At 34.0% G+C, this 17,686-nt stretch overlaps 1 protein-coding gene and 1 long non-coding RNA gene across 3 annotated transcripts in view; both read left to right on the top strand.

Moving 5' to 3' along the window:
• Positions 1–17,686, top strand: part of LOC141500978 (serine palmitoyltransferase 1) — a 524,715-nt gene that overhangs the window by 454,427 nt on the left and 52,602 nt on the right. The window lies entirely within an intron of this gene.
• The window catches only part of LOC141502554 (uncharacterized), a 118,443-nt gene that overhangs the window by 89,647 nt on the left and 11,110 nt on the right, over positions 1–17,686 (top strand). The window lies entirely within an intron of this gene.

Below are 17,686 nucleotides of genomic sequence, written 5' to 3'. Positions count from 1 at the left end.
AACTATCTATGTAATTTAGGAAAGTCACAGTTTCTCTAGGAAGTTTTTACATCTTTAAAATGAGAAAATTGAACTAGATTATCTCAAGGATTCTCATTAACTCCCACATTCTCTTAATGCCTTGCTTCTTAGGATTTGATCTTTATTTGTTTAATTTGATTTTTTGATTAAGGTTATTCAATGCTAATAAATAACCCTCATACAATCCTCTTAACTTTCTTCAAACCTATATCCTTAAGCACAACTGCTTCACTAAAAGGAATCACTGGACTCAAGGGAAAAAGGAAATTATTTAGTTCAACCAATTATCTTTAATAGAAGTAGCAATGTTTATATAGAGCTTCCAGACTTTACCACTGCTATGTGAGGTAAATAGAAATATTATTAGTCGTGTTTTATTGATGAAGAAATTAAGGCTCAAGTTACTCAATTTGCAAAGAAATTTTAATTAGGACCTGAAGAAAAAATCTTCTTAATCTAAGATTGATAGCCTCTTTAATTTAAAAATGTAGACACCTTGCTATTTTTTAAAAACTAGAAATGAGTGTTGTGTTTTGTCAAAATCTTTTTATTTCATTTATTTTCATAATCATGATTTTTATTAATAGTTTTATTTATAGTTTTCTAAAAATTGAACAAATGTTTCATTCAATCTCATGTAGTCTTAATTGCTATTATGGTCATTAATTATTTTATTTGTTAATTTCTGAGACTTTTAAAATTTGCTTTCTCAATCCTTGTGATATTTTGCTGTAGTTTCTTTGGTAATATCTTATTCATATTTTTTGCATTAATGTTCATTAGGAAAATTGTTCTATAAATTTCTTTCTCTTTAGTTTCTTCCTGGGTTAAGTTTCTAGATTGTATTTTATTGTGTTTGTCTGTTTGTCTGTCTGTGTGTGTGTGTGTGTAATTTGGTAGAATCCTGTTTTCCTTTATTTTCACGTAGTGTTTTTAATATTAAAATTAATTATTCTCTGAATGTTTGATTAAATTTGATTTTAAATATATCTGGTCATAGGTTTACCCAACCCATCCCAATAAGCATTTATTTATAGCATGTTCAATTTCTTTTCCTGAGGGTGAATTATTTAAATTTTCTGTTTGATTCTTTTCTCTTGGTATATTGTATTTTAAAATATTCACATACTTCATTTAAAATATAGGTTTGATTTGCATTGGAAAATGGTTTTAATAATGTTCATTATTCTTCATTACATGTAAAGAATTAATACCTACCTTTTTCTTTGTAATTCATTGGTTTTAAAATTTTTAATTTTGCTAAGAATGAGTTTGTTTTTTTGGCTTGTTATTTTGGTTGTTCATTTATGATTTCTTAAAAATTTGCATTCTTAATTTGATGATTATGTTCTTTTTATCTCCTTTGTAATGAGAGTATTTGGAGATATGTTCGTATTTATTTAAAAATTTTGGCAAGCTATCACATTATCATAATTTTAATCATATTTGTGTCATAGAATGAATTTGGTAAGATACCTTCTTTCCCTATTGAAATTAATTGTTCTTTAAATTCATAATGGTTCTGAGGACTCTTCTTAGAGAGTGCATTTAACCAAGCTGTTAATTCATTTTTTTAAAACAAAATATTATTTTTTCCATTAAAAAGTAAAATAATTTCTTCAGTATATTTTTATTTCTATTTTCTATGTATTTCTTTTTATTTTGGAGGAGATTGGGATTTAGTGGCTTGTCCAGGGTCACACAGTAAGTGTCTGTATTATGTCTGTATCATCTTTTTTTCTAAGATATGATAATATAGTGTTCCATTTCTTTTTCCTCTTCTTCTTCTTCTTCTTGTGTTAATCTGGGCATTTTGTATTTTTTTATAAATATTGATTATATTTTAATCATTTGTTTTATTGGAATATAATTTGGCAAAATATAATAGTTGCTTTCATTTTATTTTTGATTGTTCATTCCAATTTTTATTTTTGAGACTGGTAATTTGATTTTATTCTTTCTTTTTAGTTTTTTTTTTTTTTTGCAAGGCGATGGGGTTAAGTACCTTGCCCATGGCCACACAGCTAGGTAATTATTTAAGTGTCTGAGGCCATATTTGAACTCAGTTACTCATGACTCCAGGCCTGGTGCTTTATCCACGGCACCACCTAGCTGCCCTGGTTTTATTCTTTTTTTAAAAAAATCTACTTAGCTAAAGGTATAGCTATGTTCTTTTTTCCCCCATAAAACCAGTTCTTAGTTTCATTTATAAGTATAATGGTTTTTGTATTTTAAATTTTATAAATCTCTCCTTTAACTTTTAAGATTTCTATTTTGTTGTGTTTGATAATGTTTAGGTTTTTTTGATTTTATTTTATTAAAGATATTATTTGAGTTTTGCAATTTTCCTCCGATCTTGCTTCCCTCCCCCCACCCCTACCCCACAGATAGCACTCTGTCAGTCTTTACTTTGTTTCCATGTTGTACCTTGTTCCAAATTGGGTGTGATGAGAGAGAAATCATATCCTTAAAGAGAACAGAATTCTCAGAGGTAACAAGATCAGACATAAGCTATCTGTTTTTTTTTCTAAATTAAAGGGAATAGTCCTTGTACTTTGTTCAAACTCCACAGCTCCTTATCTGGATACAGATGGTACTCTCCTTTGCAGACAGCCCAAAATTGTTCCCAATTGCTGCACTGATGGAAGGAGCAAGTAATTCAAGGTTAAACATCACTCCCATATTACTGTTAGGGTGTACAGTGTTTTTCTGGTTCTGCTCATCTCACTCAGCATCAGTTCAGGCAAATCCCTCCAGGTTTCCCTGAAATCCTGTCCCTCCTGGTTTCTAATAGAACAGAAGTGTTCTATGACATACATATACCACAGTTTGCTAAGCCATTTCCCAATTGAAGGACATTTAGTGGATTTCCAATTCTTTGCCACCACAAACAGGGCTGCTGTAAATATTTTTGTACAAGTAATGTTTTTACCCTTTTTCATAATCTCTTCAGCGTATAGACCCAGTAGTGGTATTTCTGGGTCAAAGGGTATGCACATTTTTGTTGCCCTTTGGGCATAGTTCCAAATAGCTCTCCAGAAGGGTTGGATGAATTCACAGCACCACCAATAGTGCAATAGTGTCCCAGATTTCCCACAGCCCTTCCAAGAATGATTATTATCATCCTTCCTGGTCATACTGGCCAATCTGAGAGGTGTGAGGTGGTACCTCAGAGAAGCTTTAATTTGCATTTTTCTAATAATTAATGATTTTAGAGCCTTTTTTCATATGGCTATGGATTGCTTTGATCTCCTCATCTGTAAATTGCCTTTGCATATCATTTGACCATTTGTCAATTGGGGAATGGCTTGTTGTTTTAAAAATATGACTGAGTTCTCTGTATATTTCAGAAATGAGTCCTTTGTCAGCATCATTAGTTGTAAAGATTGTTTCCCAGTTTTTCTACATTTCTTTTGATCTTGATTACATTGGTTTTATCTCTGCAAAAGCTTTTTAATTTAATGCAATTGAAATCATCTAATTGATTTTTGGTGATGTTTTCCAACTCTTCCTTAGTCATTAACTGCACCCCTTTCCATAAATCTGATAGGTAGACTAGTCCTTGATCTTCTAATTTGCTTATAGTATTGTTTCTTATGTCTATGTCCTGTAAACATTTGGATCTTATCTTGGTAAAGGGTGTGAGGTTTTGGTCTAATCTAAGTTTCTTCCATATTAACTTCCAATTATCCCAGCAGTTTTTATCAAAGAGGGAGTTTTTATCCCAGTGGCCGGACTCTTTGGGTTTATCAAACAGCAGATTACAATAATCCTCTCCTGCATTTATACCTAGTCTATTCCACTGGTCCATCAAGTCTATTTCTTAGCCAATACCAAACAGTTTTGATGACTGCTGCTTTATAATATAATTTTAGATCGGGTAGTGCTAAGACACCTTCGTTTGCACTTTTTTTCATTAAGCTCCTGGTAATTCTTGACTTTTTTATTTCTCCATATGAATTTACTTAAATTTTTTTCTAACTCATTAAATTAATTTTTTGGAATTTTGATTGGTAGGGCACTAAACGGGTAGTTTAGTTTGGTAGAATTGTCATTTTTATTATTATTTGTTGTACCTATCCATGAGCAGTTGATATTTGCCCAGTTATTTAAATCTGATTTAATTTTTGTGAGAAGTGTTTTATAATTGTTTTCAAAAAGTTTCTGAGACTGTCTTGGCAAATAGACTCCCAAATATTTTACACTGTTTGAGGATACTTTGGGATTTCTCTTTCTAGCTCTTCCTGCTGTTTCTTGCCATACATATATAGAAAAGTTGAGGATTTGGGAGGTTTTATTTCATACCCTGCAACTTTGCTAAAATTTCTAATTGTTTCCAGTAGTTTTTTAGTTGATTCCTTGGGATTCTCTAGGTAGACCATCATGTCATCTGTGAAGAGTGAGAGTTTTGTCTCTTCCTTCCCAATTCTAATTCCTTCAATTTCTTTTTCTTCTCTAATTGCTGATGCTAACATTTCTAATACAATATGGAATAGTAGTGGTGATAATGGGCACCCTTGTTTCACCCCTGATCTTATTGAGAATGCCTGTATCCTCTCCCCATTGAATATAATGCTTGTTGATGGTTTCAGATAGATACTGCTATGTTTAGGCTTTTTTGTAATGTTCCTTTTAGTTTTGCTGATGTACTCTTTCTCTTTTAATGATGTATTCACTTAGATATTGAAATTTTCCTCTCAATCTTGTTTTGACTTCATCCAACAAATTTTGGTATTTTGCTCTTTTGTGTCATTATCTTTAACGAAATCATTAATTGTTGGTATAATTTGTTATTTGAGCCACTTGTTCTTTATGATTAGATTAGTTTACAATTATATTTTAATCTCTACTTCCAAGTCCTTTTATTGAATGCAGTTTTATTGTATTACAGCCTTAAAATTGTACATTTATATTTCTGAACTTCTATATTCATTTGTGAAGTTTTTATGCCAAAAACATTATTGTGTGAAAGTGCCATGCACAACTGAGGGAAATATGTAATACTTATGTTCTCATATTCCTCCAGAGATCTGATTCTACTCTTTTCTTTCACTTTTTTCTTGTTAATTTTTTTTAGATTTATCTAGATCTAACAGGATTAATTGAGATTTTCTGCCTGTGTGACTGTTTCCACCTTTAATTTATTCAACTTTTCCTTTAAGATTTGGATGCAGCAGTGCTATTTGGTGTACATCTTACACATATATATATATATATATATATATATATATATATATATACATGTATGTGTACTGATTTGTTGTTTATGGTCCCTTTATGGTTTCTTTGATTATTTGTTTTGATCAGGGCTATTTTTACTTTTGCTTTCTCTGAGCTACTTCAATTGAGAATAGATTATACTTCAGCTGTACTTTAATTTTATATGTGTCTTTCTGCTTCAATTCCATAACTTTTAAACAACATATTGTTAGCTTTCTGGGTTCTAATACATTTTGATATCCTCTTCAGTTATAAGGTTAATTGATTTGTACCTGTGTTGTGTCCTATTGTCTTCTGTTTCTTTTTCTATTTTACGCCTACCCCCAATTTGTTTTATTCTGGTCACTACTTCCCTTAATCTACCTACTTTCATATCACTCCCACACTTTCTCATAACCCCTATATTTTATGTGTGTATGTATTCTTCCCTCCTTGCACCAATTCAAGTGACATTCAAACATTTCCTACCTTTCCATTTTCACCTCCATTGTAAAAGGTTGTACTTCTGCACCTCTTTTTTGTGAAATTATTTCCTCCATTTTCCTTTCCTTTCTCCCTTTTCCCAGTGTATTACTATTCCTCACCTTTACATTTTTCTTTTCATTTTATTTCAACATTATAGACTCAGATCTATGAACTCTGTCTAAATAGATAAATTTTAATTGTCCTAATGATGATAATGTTCATAATGGTTACACATATCATTATCCCATAAAGGAATGTAAAAAATTTAAGCTTGTTAAATCTCTTATGATTTCTCACTCATATTTACTTTTATACTTTGTCTGAGTATTGTATTGGAATGCTGGATTTTCTATGATTCTGTCTTCCTTAATTCATCATAGTCCTCTATGTCTTTATTTTTTAATTTTAATTTTTTTATTAAAGATATTATTTGAGTTTTACAGTCTTCCCCCAATCTTACTTCCATCCTCCCACCCCCCCCACGGAAAGCAATCTGTCAGTCTTTACTTTGTTTCCATGTTGTACATTGATCCACATTGAGTGTGATGAGAGACAAATCATATCCTTAAGGAAGAGATAAGAAGTTTAAGAGGTAGCACTATCAGACAATAAGATATCTGTTTTTTTGTCCATAAATTACAGGGAATAGTCCTTGAACTTTGTTCAAACTCCACGGCTCTTTATCCAGATACAGATGTCATTCTCCTTTATAAACAGCCCCAAATTGTCCCTGATTGTTGCACTGAGCAAGTCCTTCAAGGTTGAACATCACCCCCATGTTGCTCTTAGGGGTTACAGTGTTTTTCTAGTTCTGCTCATTTCACTCAGCATCACTTCAAGCAAATCCCTCCAGGCCCTGAAATCCCATCCTTTCTGGTTTCTAATAGAACAACAGTGTTCCATGACAAACATATACCACAATTTGCTAAGACATTCCCCAATTGAAGGACATTTACTTGATTTCCAATTCTTTGCCACCACAAACAGGGCTGCTATAAATATTTTTGTACAAGTAATGTTTTTACCCTTTTTCCTCATCTCTTCAGGGTATAGACCCAGTAGTGGTATTGCTGTGTCAAAGGGTATGCACAGATTTGCTGCCCTTTGGGCCTAGTTCCAAATAGCTCTCCAGAAGGGTTGGATGAGTTCACAGCTCCATCAACAGTGTAATAGTGTCCCAGATTTCCCACATCCAGTCCAACCATGATCATTATCCTTTCTGGTCATATTGGCCAATCAGAGGTGTGAGGTGTTACCTCAGAGAAGCTTTAATTTGTATTTCTATAATAATTAATAATTTAGAGCAATTTTTCATATGGCTATGGATTGCTTTGATCTCCTCATCTGTAAATTGCCTTTGCATATCCTTTAACCATTTGTCAATTGGGGAATGGCTTGATGTTTTAAAAATATGACTCAGTTCTCTGTATATTTTAGAATTGAGTCCTTTGTCAGAATCATTAGTTGCAAAGATTGTTTTCCAATTTCTACATTTCTATATTATACATTTCTTTTGATCTTGGTTACAGTGGTTTTATCTGTGCAAACTTTTGAATTTAATGTAATCAAAATGATCTAGTTGGTTTTTGGCGATGTTACCTAACTCTTCCTTAGTCATAAACTGCTCACCTTTCCATAGATCTGACAGGTAAACTAGTCTTTGATCTTCTAATTTGCTTATAGTATTGTTTTTTTATGTCTACTTCCTATAACCATTTGGATCTTATCTTGCTAAAGGGTGTGAGGTGTTGGTCTAATCTAAGTTTTTTCAATAGTAACTTCCAATTTTCCCAGAAGTTTTTATCAAATAGGGAGATTTTGTCCCAATAGCTGGACTCTGGGTTTATCAAACAGCAGATTACTATAATCGTCTCCTGCTTTTGCACCTAGTCTATTCCACTGGTACACCTCTCTATTTCGTAGCCAATACCAGTTTTGAAGACTGATGCTTTATAATGTAATTTTAGATCAGGTAGGGCTAAGCCCCCTTCTTTTGCACTTTTTTCATAAGGCTCCTGGAAATTCTTGACTTTTTATTTCTCCATTTGAATTTACTTATAATTTTTTCTAACTCATTAAAGTAAATTTTTTTGGAATTTTGATTGGTAGGGCACTAAATGGGTAGTTTAGTTTGGTAGAATTGTCATTTTTATTATTATTAGCTGTACCTATCCATGAGCAGTTGATATTTGCTCAGTTATTTAAATCTGATTTAATTTTTGTGAGAAGTGTTTTATAATTGTTTTCAAAAAGTTTCTGAGTCTGTCTTGGCAAATAGACTTCCAGGTATTTTATATTACCTGAGGTTATTTTGAATGGGATTTCTCTTTCTAGCTCTTCCTGCTGTATCTTGCTAGACATATATGGAAAAGTTGAGGCTTTATGAGGGTTTATTTTATAACCTGCAACTTTGCTAAAATTGCTAATTGTTTCCAGTAGTTTTTTGGGTGATTTCTTAGGATTTTCTAGGTAGACCATCATGTCATCTTCAGAGAGTGAGAGTTTCCCAATTATATTTCCTTCAATTTCTTTTTCTTCTCTAATTGCTCAAGCTAATATTTCTAATATGATATTGAATAGTAGTGGTGACAATGGACACTCTTGTTTCACCCCGATCTTATTGGGAATGCTTCTAACCTCTCCCCATTGAATATAATGCTTGTTGATGGTTAGAGATAGATACTGCTAATTATTCTAAGGAAAAGTCCATTTATTCCTACACTCTCTAGTGTTTTAATAGGAATGGATGCTCTATTTTGTTAAAAGAGTTTTCAGCATCTATTGATATTATCATATAATTACTGATATGTTTGTTGTTGATATAATTGAGTATACTACCAGTTTTCCTAATATTGAACCAACCCTGCATTCCTGGGATAAATCCTACTTGATCATAATGTATAATCCTAGTAATAACTTGTTGTAACCTTATTGCTAAGATTTTGTTTAAGATTTTTGCATTTACATTCATCAAGGAGATAGGTCTATAATTTTATTTCTCTGTTTTATCTCTTCCTGGTTTAGGTAACAGCACCATATTGGTGTCATAGAAAGAGTTGAGCAGAGTTCCATCTTTCCCTGTTTTTTTCAAAGAGTTTATATAGAATTGGAAGCAATTGTTCCTTAAATGTTTGGTAGACTTCACTTGTGAATCCATCAGTTCCTGGAGATTTTTTTTTAGGGAGTTCAATGATGGCTTGTTGAATTCCTTTTTCTGAGATTAGGGTTGCTTAAGTATTTAATCTCCTGTTCATTTTACCTGGGCAACTTAAATTTTTGTAAATATTCATCCATGTCCCTTATATTATCAAATTTATTGACATAGAGTTGGGCAAAATAATTTTGAAGTATTATTTTAATTTCCTCCTCATTGGTGGTGAGTTCACTTTTTCATTTATGATATTAGCAATTTGATTTTCTAATTTCTTTTTTTAATCTAATTGACAAGAGGTTTTATCAATTTTATTGTTTTTTTTCATAATACCTGCTTTTGGTTTTATTTATTCAATAGTTTTTGTTTTGAATTTTATTAATTTCTCCTTTAATTTTTGGAATTTCTAATTTGGTATTTAATTGGGGTTTTTTAATTTGTACTTTCCCTAATTTTTTTAATTGCATGTTTTGTTCATTAATTTCTTCTTTCTCCAATTTATTCATGTAAGCATTTAAAGCTATAATATATACCCTGAGAACTGCTTTGAGTGAATCCCATAGGTTTTGGTATGTTGTTTCATTATTATGATTATCTAGGATAAAATGGTTAATTCCTTCTATAATTTGTTTTTGATCCACTCATTCTTTTTTTTTTAATTTTTATTAAAGGTATTATTTGAGTTTTACAATTTTCCGCCAATCTTCCTTCCCTCCCCCCACCCCCACCCCACAGATAGCATTCTGTCAGTCTTTACTTTGTTTCCATGTTGTACCTTGATCCAAATTGGGTGTGATGAGAGAGAAATCATATCCTTAAAGAGAACAGAATTCTCAGAGGTAACCAGATCAAACAATAAGACATCTGGGTTTTTTTCCCCCAAATTAAAGGGAATAGTCCTTGTACTTTGTTCAAACTCCACAGCTCCTTATCTGGATACAGATGGTACTCTGCTTTGCAGACAACCTAAAATTGTTCCCAATTGTTGCGCCTTTGGAATGAGCAAGTCCTTCAAGGTTGAACATCACTCCCATGTAGCTGTTAGGGTATACAGTGTTTTTCTGGTTCTGCTCATCTCACTCAGCATCAGTTCATGCAAATCCCTCCATGTTTCCCTGAAATTCCGTCCCTCCTGTTTTCTAATAGAACAATAGTGTTCCATGACATACATATACCACAGTTTGCTAAACCATTCCCCAATTGAAGGATTTCCAATTGTTTGCCACCACAAACAGGCTGCTATAAATATGTTTGTACAGGTAATGTTTTTACCCTTTTTCCTCATCTCTTCAGGGTATAGACCCAGTAGTGGTATTTCTGGGTCAAAGGGTATGCACATTTTTGTTGCCCTTTGGGCATAGTTCCAAATAGCTCTCCAGAATGGTTGGATGAGTTCACAGCTCCATCAACAGTGTAATAGTGTCCCATATTTCCCACATCCCTTCGAACAATGATCATTATCCTTCCTGGTCATACTGGCCAATCTGAGAGGCGTGAGGTGGTACCTCAGTGAAGCTTTAATTTGCATTTCTCTAATAATTAATGATTTAGAGCATTTTTTTCATATGGCTCTGGATTGCTTTGATCTCCTCATCTGTAAATTGCCTTTGCATACCCTTTGACCATTTGTCAATTGGGGAATGGCTTTTTGTTGTAAAAATATGACTCAGTTCTCTATATATTTTAGAAATGAGTCCTTTGTCAGAATCATTAGTTGTAAAGATTGTTTCCCAATTTACTACTTTTCTTTTGATCTTGATTACATTGGTTTTATCTGTGCAAAAACTTATTAATTTAATGTAATCGAAATCATCTATTTGGTTTTTAGTGATGTTCTCCAACTCTTCCTTAGTCATAAACTGTTCCCCTTTCCATAGAACTGACAGGTAGACTAGTCCTTGACCTTCTAATTTGCTTATAGTATTGCTTTTTATGTCTATGTCCTGTAACCATTTGGATCTTATCTTGGTAAAGGGTGTGAGGTGTTGGTCTAATCTAAGTTTCTTCCATACTAACTTCCAATTATCCCAGCAGTTTTTATCAAAGAGGGAGTTTTTATCCCAGTAGCCTGACACTTTGGGTTTATCAAACAGCATATTACTATAATACTCTCCTGCTTTCTATTCCACTGGTCCACCACTCTGTTTCTTAGCCAATACCAAACAGTTTTGATGACTGATGCTTTATAATATAATTTTAGATTGGGTCGTGCTAAGCCACCTTTGTATTTTTTTTTTCATTAAGCTCCTGTTAATTCTTGACTTTTTATTTCTCCATACGAATTTGCTTACAATTTTTTCTAACTCATTAAAGTAATTTTTTGGAATTTTGATTGGTAGGGCACTAAACAGATAGTTTAGTTTTGGTAGAATTGTCATCTTTATTATTATTATTTGTTGTACCTATCCATGAGCAGTTGATATTTACCCAGTTATTTAAATCTGATTTAATTTGTGTGAGAAGTGTTTTATAATTGTTTTCAAAAAGATTCTGAGTCTGTCTTGGGAAATAAAATCCCAAGTATTTTACACTGTCTGAGGTTACTTTGAATGGGATTTCTCTTTCTAGCTCTTCCTGCTTTTTCTTCCTAGTCACATATAGGAAAGTTGAGGATTTATGGGGGTTTATTTTATAACCTGCAACTTTGCTAAAATTGCAAATTGTTTCCAGTAGGTTTTTAGATGATTTCTTGGGATTCTCTAGGTAGACCATCATGTCATCTGCGAATAGTGAGAGTTTTGTCTCTTCCTTCCCAATTCTAATTCCTTTCATTTCTTTTTCTTCTCTAATTGCTGATGCTACCATTTCTAATACAATATTGAATAGTAGTGGTGATAATGCGCACCCTTGTTTAACACCTGATCTTATTGGGAATGCCTCTAGCCTCTCCCCATTGAGTATAATGCTTGTTGATGGTTTCATGCTTTATATTTTTAAGGAACAGTCCATTTATTCCTACACTCTCTAGTGTTTTTAATAGGAATGGATGCTGTATTTTTTCAAAAGCTTTTTCAGCATCTATTGATATGATCATATGGTTTCTGATAGGTTTGTTGTTGATATAATTGAGTATACTAACAGTTTTCCTAATATTGAAACAACCCTGCATTCCTGGAATAAATCCTACTTGATCATAATGTACTATCCTAGTGATGACTTGTTGTAGTCGATTTGCTAAGATTTTATTTAGGATTTTTGCATCTATATTCATCAGGGAAATAGGTCTATAATTTTATTTCTCTGTTTTATCTCTTCCTGGTTTAGGTAACAGTACCGTATTAGTTTCATAGAAAGAGTTAGGCAGAGTTCCATCTTTCCCTATTTTTCCAAAGGGTTTATATAGGATTGGAACCAATTGTTCCTTAAATGTTTGGTAGAATTTACTTGTGAATCCATCAGGCTCTGGAGATTTTTTTTAGAGAGTTCAATAATTGCTTGTTGAATTTCTTTTTCTGAGATAGGGTTGTTCAGGTATTTAATCTCTTCTTCATTTAACCTGGGCAACTTATATTTTTGTAAATATTCATCCATTTCATTTAGATTATCAAATTTATTGACATAGAGTAGGGCAAAATAATTTTGAAGTATTATTTTAATTTCCTCCTCATTGGTGCTGAGTTCACTTTTCCATTTATGATATTAGCAATTTGATTTTCTTCTCTTTTTGTAATCTAATTGACAAGAGGTTTATCAATTTTATTGTTTTTTCATAATACCTGCTTTTGGTTTTATTTGTTCAATAGTTTTTGTTTTGAATTTTATTAATTTCTCCTTTAATTTTTAGAATTTCTAATTTTGTTTTTAATTGGGGTTTTTTAATTTGTACTTTCTCTAATTTTTTAATTGCATGTTTAGTTCATTAATTTCTTCTTTCTCCAATTTATTCATGTAAGCATTTAAAGCTATAATATATCCCCTGAGAACTGCTTTGAGTGAATCTCATAGGTTTTGGTATGTTGTTTCATTATTATCATTATCTAGGATAAAATGGTTAATTCTTTCTATAATTTGTTTTTGGTCCACTCATTCTTTAAAATAAGGTTATTCAATTTCCAGTTTGTTCTGGGTCTATATCTCCTTGGCCCAGTATTGTATATTGCATTGTGATCTGAGAAAGTTGTATTCAATATTTCTGCCTTTCTGCAGTTGATCATTAGGTTTTTATGTCCTAGTACATGGTCAATTTTTGTATAAGTTCCATGTACTGCAGAGAAAAAGGTATATTCCTTTCTATCCCCATTCAATTTCCTCCATAAGTCTACCATATCCAGTTTTTTCTAAAAATCTATTTACTTCCTTAATTTCTTTCTTGTTTATTTTATCATTCAATTTATCTAGATCTGAAAGTGGGAGGGTGAGGTCTCCCATCAGTAGAGTTTTGCTGTTTATGTCTTCCTACCATTCTTTCAGCTTCTCCTCTAAGAATTGGGTTGCTGTTCCATTGGGTGCATATATATTCAGTATTGAAATATCTTTGTTGTCTCTGGTACCTTTTAGGAGGATAAAGTTTCCTTCCTTATGTCTTTTATTGCTATCTATTTTTGCTACTGCTTTGTCTGAGATAAGAATTGCTACCTCTGCTTTTTTACTTCAGCTGAGGCAAAATATATTTTTTCCAACCTCTTACCTTTACTCTATATGTATCTCTCTGCCTCAAATGAGTTTCTTTTAAGCAGCATATTGTAGAATATTGGTTTTTTCCCACTCTGCTATTTGCTTTTTTTTTTTTTTTTGCTAGGCAAACGGGGTTAAGTGGCTTGCCCAAGGCCACACAGTTAGGTAATTATTAAATGTCTGAGACCAGATTTGATCCCAGGTACTCCTGACTCCAGGGCCAGTGCTTTATCCACTACCCCATCTAGCTGAGCCTTGCTTATGTTTTAAGGGAGAGTTCATCCCATTCACATTCAAAGTTATGATTACTAATTCTTTATTGCCCTCCATGCTTTCTTCCCTCTGTTTGTATTTTCCCCATTCTCTCCCTTTATCTATATTCCCCAGTATTTTGATTCTGAATACCACCGCCTTCAGTGTGTTTGTCCCCCTTCTTTCCCCTTTCCCTTTTCCCTTCCTTTCATTAGTTCCCTTTTCCCCCACTTCCCCTCCTTTTCTCCCCCCATCCCCTTTTAATACTTGAAAGGTTAGATGTTTTTAAGATAACTAAGTATGTGTAAATTGCCTTTAAGTCAAGTCTGATGAGAAGAAGATTCAGGTGTTTCTCATCTCCTCCCTTCTTCCCATCTATTACCATAAGTATTTTATACCTCTTAGTGTAATGAGCCTGGCTTTTCTTTCTGGGTTTTGTGGGTCAGATTTATGTTAAGAGGTTTGTTTCATATGATAGATGGGGAAAGATCAGGAGACTTTAGAACTGTGCCTCTCTTCTCTCCGCCATCTTGGCCGGATGTCCTCTATGTCTTTAAATGTGTATCTCACTACCCACCCCAGTAGTCTTTTGGGTTGGATATTCTTGCTTGTAATCCTACCTCCTTTGTTGTGTAGAACATCATTCCAAGCCCTCTGCTCTACTAGAATGGTAACTACTAAATTTTGTATGATCCTCATTATGACTCCATGGTATTTAAATTAGTTCTTTCTGATCCATGGTATTTAAATTAGTTCTTTCTGAATACTTGTGTTTTCTTCTTGACCTAGGAACTTTGGAATTCTCCAACGATATTGCTGCTGGAGCAGCTAGGGTGGGGGAATCCAAGAGGGAGATCTGTGGTTCATTTTGGGTGACAAAATCACCAAACTCTGACTCAGGGTGGTACAAAAGCCTGCATTTTAATTCATAGAAGTTGAGCAAAAAGTTTACAAATTAGGTTCTTTGGATAAATAAAAAAATAGTGAGTTTCAATATTGCTGGGAACTAAAGGGAAAGAGAGACTAAGAGGGAGGAAAACACTGATTCCTCAGGAGAGAGAGAACCATGTGGGAAATCACATTTTTGTTACTTTACCAAGGTAAAGAAGGTAAATTTCTAGGAAGATAGTTATGTTAAGAAAAAGAATCAGTTACAAGCTGTGCTAAGAATAACACAGACAGGTTAGAAAGGGAAAGAAAGCAACCACAAGACAATGACTGACCTTAGATCAACAGAGATCCAGCCAAATGGATTTGGTACTAAATGGGACCAGCAGCATGGAGCTAAGATCATATGGATCAAGCATGGAGAAGGGTGTTAGTCAAACTTTTATAGGGAGCCTAACCCACCTTCTGTGCAGGAAGGAGTTGAGGAAGGGGGTCAAGGAGCGACCCACTTGGATGTTACTGGAATCAGCCATTCATCATGGAAAGCTTGGAGCCAGACAGATGGAGGAGGTGTAGAGGGAAGGAGTTGAGATTTATTTCTCTTTTTCTTTTTTCTTAGTAAATTTACATTTGAGAAGAGAGTCAAATGAAACAATAGAGAGGGAATCAAAGGTCCATAGAATATATCTGACAAGTACAGATAATAATTCCTTAATATTACAGGAAAGGCTAGACAAATATTTCTGTAATATTTCTCCTTCAACATATTACTGGGAGTTTTCATTTTGAGATTTCTTTCAGAAGATAATTGGTAGATTATTTTCATTTTCACTTTACCCTCTGTTTTTAAGATATTTGGACAGTTTGCCTTCATACTTTATTGAAATATAATTTCTGGGCCTAGTTTAAATGAGGGTTTTTAGGTACTTTAATTCTTAAATTATGTCTCATATATTTATATTCCAAATGAGTTATTTTTCCTATGAGATTTTCCTGACATTCTCATTTTTTTCATTCTTTTGACTTTGTTTCATTGTTTCTTGATGTCCACTTTCCTTTTATCAATTCCAATTTTTAAGAAGATATTTTTGAAAAAAAGGGGACAGAGCCTAGATGGGAGCAGGAGAACAGCCTTTCTTAAGAGGTCTCTCCAAAATATTTCAAAACTTTAAAATTATGACTCTAACTAAATTTTCAAGAGACAGAACCCACAGAATGATGCAGGGAGGCAATTCTCCAGCCCAAGGTAACCTGGAAAATAGTGGGAAGGCACTCTTCCATGGGGTTGGAGGGGGCAGCAGTATGCCAGAATGAAGGAGCTTCAGCCTTCCAGGAGCAGTCCCAGGGCACCTGGATCCCTGGGAACCCCAGCTCCTGGCAGCAGAAGCAGTTTCCTGACCTGCCACTCCAGGGATCACCAAGCACAACTTGGAAGATCAGCAAGAAGCCCTCTGCCAGAGCAAGCATGAAGTCCAGGCCAGCATGGCCCTCCTCAGCATAGTCTCAGCCCTCAACACATCCTAGATCCCAGGAAACGCAAGCAAGCCTGTGGAGCTGGACAGCAGGGAATAGCCCAGCAGCTGCTATCTGAGCACTAAGCCCACAGAAGATAAGGAAGTGGAGGGAGAATGCCAACTTCTGTCCTCTGTCCTTGGGACAGGACCCTGGTGCTTTGACCATATTCAGGCCCTGATCACAGTCTGGGGCCCCCATAGAGCATGGACCTTCTTCACAGACCAGGGCAGAGGGGTCATCCACAGACCAAAGCACAGAACAGGAGAGCAGTCAGGGTCTCTCTTAAACCTTGAAGGAACTGAGGTCTTTGTAGGGGTAGCCCATTAATGCTCAAAAGTTCAGGAAGTACCCTAAAACCAGGCACAGCTTGGGAAATGAGTAAACAGGAACAAAAAGGAAACTGACTATAGACAATTACTTTGGTCCCATGGAGGACCCAAAACGCACACACCCTGAAGATGAGATAGTCCAAGCGTCTGGATCTAAAGATTCCAAGAAATGTAGAAGCAGGGCTCAAGCTATGACAGAGCTCAGAAAAGGAATTTGAAAATCGAGTAAGGGAGGTAGCAGAAAAATTAGGAAGAGAAATATGAGAGAGATGCACAAAAAATTTGAAATCAATGTCAGCAGCTTTGTCAAGGAGATCAAAAAAAACTGCTGAAGAAAATAACATATTAAAAACCAGTTTAGGTCAAATGGATAAACACAATTCAAAAACTTAATGAGGAGAAGAATGCTTTAAGAAGTAGAACTGACCAGATGGAAAAGGAGATGAGAAAACTCTGAGAAAAACAAATCCTTCAAAAAAAATTTAAAAAAAGAAAAAAGAAAAGAAAAACAAATCCTTCAAATCCCAAGGGAAATTGATGACTTTGTGAGAAATCAAAACACAATAATTCAACAACAAAAGAATGAAAAACCAGAAAATAATGTGAAATATCTCTTAAAAAACAACTGATCTAGAAAACAGATCCAGGAGAGATAATTTTAAAATCACTGGGCTCCCTGAAAGTCATGATCAGGGAAAGAATCTTGATCTCATTTTTAAAGATGAAAATTTGCCCTGATGTCCTAGAAGCAGAGAGAAAAATAGAAATTGAGAGAATCCACCAATCTCCTACAGAAAGAAATCTAAAAAAAACAACCCCCAGGAATATTATAGCCAAGTTCCAGAACTCCCAAGTCAAACAGAAAATATTACAAGGAGCCAGAAGGACATACTTCAAACATTGCGGAGCTACAGTCGGGACCACACCGGACTTAGCAGCAACTACATTATGGGCTTGTAGGGCTTGAAATATAATATTCTGGAAGACAAAAGAGCTTGTAATGCAACCAAGGATCAACTACCCAGCAAAACTGAACATCCTCTTTCAAGGGAAAAGATGGAATGTCAATGAAACAAGAATTTTAAATGTTCCTGTTGAAACAGCAAGAGCTGAACAGAAAGTTTGATAGAAAGTACAGGATTCAGGTGAAGCATAGAGAGGGTGGATGAGAAGGGTAAATTATGAGGCATTTGTTGATGAATTGTGTGTATTCATGCATGGAAAGATGATA

Source organism: Macrotis lagotis, chromosome X (genome assembly GCF_037893015.1).
Source record: "Macrotis lagotis isolate mMagLag1 chromosome X, bilby.v1.9.chrom.fasta, whole genome shotgun sequence".
Lineage (NCBI taxonomy): Eukaryota > Metazoa > Chordata > Mammalia > Peramelemorphia > Peramelidae > Macrotis > Macrotis lagotis.
The sequence above is the reverse complement of the archived record's forward strand: the minus strand, read 5'-3'. Positions and strand labels throughout refer to the sequence as shown.